Source organism: Echinops telfairi, unplaced genomic scaffold (genome assembly GCF_000313985.2).
Source record: "Echinops telfairi isolate 266 unplaced genomic scaffold, ASM31398v2 ScPeMD7_7459;HRSCAF=8497, whole genome shotgun sequence".
NCBI classification, from domain to species: Eukaryota; Metazoa; Chordata; class Mammalia; order Afrosoricida; family Tenrecidae; genus Echinops; species Echinops telfairi.
In genome coordinates, this window is record NW_022111359.1 from 2,905,729 (window position 1) to 2,910,589 (window position 4,861).

Genomic DNA, 4,861 nt, shown 5'->3' on the forward strand with positions numbered 1-4,861 from the left:
TACCTTCAGTCCCACTGTCCTGCCAAGTTCTCCCCGGGTCAGGAAGGATTGTCCCAAGTCACCCAGGCTCAGCCACCTGCCATAGACCGGCCCTGGGTTCCCAGCTCCAGTGCCTGGAGGCTGGAATGAGCGTGCACGCGAGAGCACGCATGTGTGAGTGCGGTGTTTTCTTTGGACACACTTTGCCATGTCACCCGCAGGCTACAAGCAGGCAGGTTTCTCCAGCTGAGTGCACCGGTGTCCACAATGACGTACGTGCTCGGGGCACGGCGGGCCAGGAGTTCCGATTTCAGCGTCACCCTGGTCATCCCGGAGAGGAGGTTCTTCCACCGGGAACTCACTGTCCTTGTCTGCACAGCCTCCTGGGAGCTGGTGCTCCCCAAAATAAGTTGACCCAGCTGCGTACACACCCCACCCGACATGCACGCAGACCCCTGCTCCCACGCATACTAGCAAACACAGACAAGTCCCAAGACCTTGGGAGCTTCTCGATGCTACCTGGACTCAGGGAAGTGTGGTGTCCTTACGTCCCCAGATATGGGGGTGAAGGAGGTGTCACTAGGTGGCCAAAATAATGACGCAGCTGGAGGTCCTTAGGAAGAAAAACCTAGCAATCTGCTTCCGGAAGCCTTGAACACACCGCCCTCCTCCAGTCTCCCCTCCCCCCATTGAGCACCCTTCTGCTCCAGCACATCTGGGGTCCGTCGACAAGGGTCAGAATCCACCCAGAGGCAGCCAACCACAAAAGCAGGGAGTGGGGAGTCCCTGCGTGGGACCAATGGTAACACCCTACACCAAACCAATGGTGCTGGCCAAGACAGGCCTGAAAGATCCACCCGGAGGTCCCTAGGAACAGAGGCCTGGCAATCCGCTTCCAGAAGTCCCAGCCTCGGCCCCCCACCCACGGTACTCCCCTGACACCCCCGCCCCACCCCCAGGGGTCACCATGAGTCAGAGTCAGCTGGATGGTGGCTAGTTAAACTAGAGACCGGAGCAGGGCAGGTGGCGAGCTGTTGCTGGGGCAGGGGGCACTCGGTCAGAGCCCGCATGGTGTGGGGCCAGCCCTGCACTTGCGAGCGTCTTTCTTGACCGCCATCTTTCTCCGTGGTGCTGAGGTGCGTACATGTGCACGGTGGGGACCCGGCACACCCATTCCTGCCTGCACACTTCCACAGTTGAGCAACACCCTCCCGGCCCGCCCGCCGGCTCTGTGTCCAACTCGGCCCTCCTCCCCCGCTGAGCTGGGCTGTTTTTCAGCCCTGGGCAACAACAACTCCGCCAAGGAGGGACTAGGATTGTTGGCTTTCCACCGAGGTGGGGAGGCCCATCCTCGACCACACAGTGGGCAGGGACAAAGGTCCGCGCGCGCGCATCAGAGGGTGGTCTCTGCCGCTCTTCCTCCCAGTCTTGAGGTCCCAGTCATAGCCCCTCAAACTCCCCCGTAGGAAGCCTTCAGTGACGGCGAACACAAGCTGCGGTTGTCGCCCGTCATGCATGCACACCGGTGGCTTGCGGGGTGGGGTGGCTGTGCTCCTAGGGGGCTGTACAGCAGTCCCTGGTTTTTCATAAGCAGATGGACTGCCAGGCCTTGCTTCCTGAGACGCCTCTGGGTGGACCCGAATCTGCCATCTTGGGGCACCGAGGGGGAACTCACTCACAGCTTGCCCCTCCGGAAGGAAGGACGGGGTGGGTGGGGGATCCTCTTCCATCCCCTAGGCTACCATGGATCCACTTTCTGTCGTCAGGGAGCTGTCGTCAGAGTGAGTGACAACATTCCCTTTTGTGTCTGGCTTCTTTCTTGGAGCAGATGGGACTCGCAGGCTCGCCCCCGTGGGAGCGTGGGTCAGCACGGAAGCTGGGCTGGCAGCGTCCGCCCTGTGTCTGCGTCCCCATTGCCTGCGCCTGGGACACCCTACGGTATACTAGCCCCTGCTGTGTGTGTGTGTGTGTGTGCATGCGTACATGGACACACACACACCATTCACATGGAGAACCAGCTGCTGGCTTTGCATACACGCACCGGGCACCGGCCCCTGTCCCTTCTCACCTCCAGCTTGGGCACAGCCTGTCCGCCTCTGTTTATGACACCCCCACACCCATGCATCTCTCTGTTCTCAGCCCAGATGGCGCTTCCTCCGGGCAGCCCTCCAGACAGCACCCCTGAAGCACCGAGGGTGGAGCTCTGCCCAGCGCCCCTCCCTGGCCCCGTCCCCACTTTGTAATTACACGTGTCACCGGGTCATTATCTGCTTCTGTGTCTGACTTCAGTTGGTATTGGGCTGCCTACTGCCAAGCTGGTGGGGAGGGGGTGGGGGAAAGGGCCCCAGGTGGTGGTTGTGGGGTGCCATTGAGTTTATTTCCACTCACGGTGACCCCGCAGGGCGGAGTGGAGCTGCCCCATTGTTTTGCACCTCTCCTTGTTTGAACCGGGCTAAAGGGAGGCCGAACGGACCCATTGTCCAGGTCATTGCCTGCTCTTCCCCACCACGCAACATCGCATTCATCCCACTGCAGACTTGGCGGCGTTTGCTGCCCCCCTCCCTCTTCCATTCCTGCCCCAGTCTTCTTCCTAAAAACCCTGCCCTTCTCAGCCCTGGTGGCATAGTGGTTACCCATTTATCTGCTACTGGCAAGGTCAGCAGTTCGAAACCACCAGCCGCTCCTCGGGAGAAAGAGGAGGCTTTCTGCTCCCATAAAGAGCTACAATCTCGGAAACCCACCAGTACAGTTCTACCCTGTCCTCTAGGGTCACTAAAAATCACAACGGCCTCGATGGCAGTGGGCCTGGTTTTAATGACTGGTTGTGGAAGGCGTGTCCGCCTCCCTGCTCAGAAGGTCTTCGAGGTCTTCTATCCTTAATGGAAGCAGATGGCCTGGGAGCCGCTGGGTGTATCCGAATTGCCCACCTTGCTCAACTCCTAGGCCACTAGAGCCCCTTTGGAGGGCAGGGAGGGGCCTGCTCCATCACTGCCAGCTCAGGCCTGGAATACAGACGTGAGCCTGAGTCCCGCACAGCCCAGCCAGGGACTGGCCCATCGCTGACCTCCTGTGTCCCGGCTCCAGGGGACAGACTGTTTTGTCCTTACAGGACACAAGCTGACCTGCCAGGCCTGGGTCCTGGCCAGGTACAGTGGCCCCGCCCAGCTCAGGGAGCCTGGAGTCCGGCCAGGGACTGCTGGGCCACCCTGTGGAGACAGCAGGCCATGTGACCTTGGACTCCTGTTTTCTTCTCTGTCCGTGGCAGATAATGATAGCTCAGCCCTCAGGCTGCTGGGAGCGTGGGGTCAGGTGAAGTATCTGTAGCCCTTGAAAGGTGGTGGCCAGCCTTCAGGAGCGAGCTGCTCTTGTGTGAGGCCGTAGGAGGCTCAATTGCTCATCCGATTCTTTCTGACCTGCACGCAGACCTGTTTACCTGTGGTTGTGAACTTGCCTCTTCAAACCTGCAGGCCAGCAGGGATCTGGGCACTGGCCCAGCCACCCGGGGGCCCAGCCAGGCACGTGCACTTGTGGTGGCCGCCCCTGGAATTCCCAGCGCTCAGATTCCCCGCCCACCTGGGGGCCTCAGGATGCTACCTAGAACCTTCCCACCTGCACCCCAATGTGTAGAGGAGTGGGGGCTGAGGCTCATTCTACTGAATCAGAGCCTCAATTCGGAACACCCTAGTTTGCAAAAGGCTATGGACGGCAGTGAAACCCCAAGTCCACCTGCAAGGTCCCCCCCACAGAGCTTAAGCCTCCATTAATGCTTTCTGATCACTCACCAAGGATGCAGATGACCTTGTCTGGGTGTGTCCTTGATAGAGGGCCCATACTGCGGACAATTCACAGGGTTCTATAGTCACCAGTCAGGCCCTGTCACTTGTGCCCTGACTGCCTTGGTCAGAAAGGCCCTGGACCAATCTTCTAGCCGACAAGGTGCATGTCCCCACCATGGGCCCGTTCCTGCTTCTGCAGGCCCACCTGTCACTGTGATGTGCTCATCCGCCACCAGTCCTGAATTTGTGACAATTCCTTTGTTCCATGCCCCATTTATCTAGTGCCCCGACCTTGAACCCTCAGGCGCCAGGATGACCTTGTGCTCCTGGCCTCTCTCATCCTGGTGGAGTGTCTGTTGTCTTAAGTCTCTTAAGACTCAGTAATGTTCTCCTCAACTCATCGCTGAGATGGGGCTTGCTTTGGTACCCTAAAACACCCCACGCAGCCCTGCCTGACGTGGACAAGGGGCTGGCCCTACGTGTCCCCTCTCCTGAGGGCCTTGGGGAAAAAAAATCCCACAGGGTGGCTCTACTCTGTCCAGGAGGGTCACCATGAGCCAGAATCCCCTCAGGCGGGGAATGGGTAGGGTCCAGCCCGGGAAGGACAAAGAGGAAATGTCCAAGGTCTGGCAGTCTGCTTCAGACAGGTCCGGCCTCGGATGCCTGTGGAGGTTCTGCTGGACACACAGGAGCCAGGACCCACAGGCTGTATGCAGGGAGCAGTAGCCCCCAGGTGGAACCTAAGGGGAAGCAGCGGGTGGCCCGGGGCTGTCCCCAGCTCTGAGGCCTGCCTATTACTGCCAAGCGCCACACACTCACATACATGTGTGTACAGCCCATGCCCCGGATATATAGCCCTGTAAGGCCAGTCACACACACATACACACACAGCCACCATCCTGCACCCAACCCCCAGCCTCCCTCTGCACAACAGAAGAGACCATCGCAGGTCCTGCGCCATCCTCACCACTGTCCGTGCGCCTGAGCGATTGTGTCCATCCATTCATTGAAGGCCCTCCTCTTGTGCACCGCCTCTCCCACTCCACCAAACACGATGTCCTTCTCCAGGAACTGGTCTCTCCTGACAACATGTCCAAAGTAGGTGA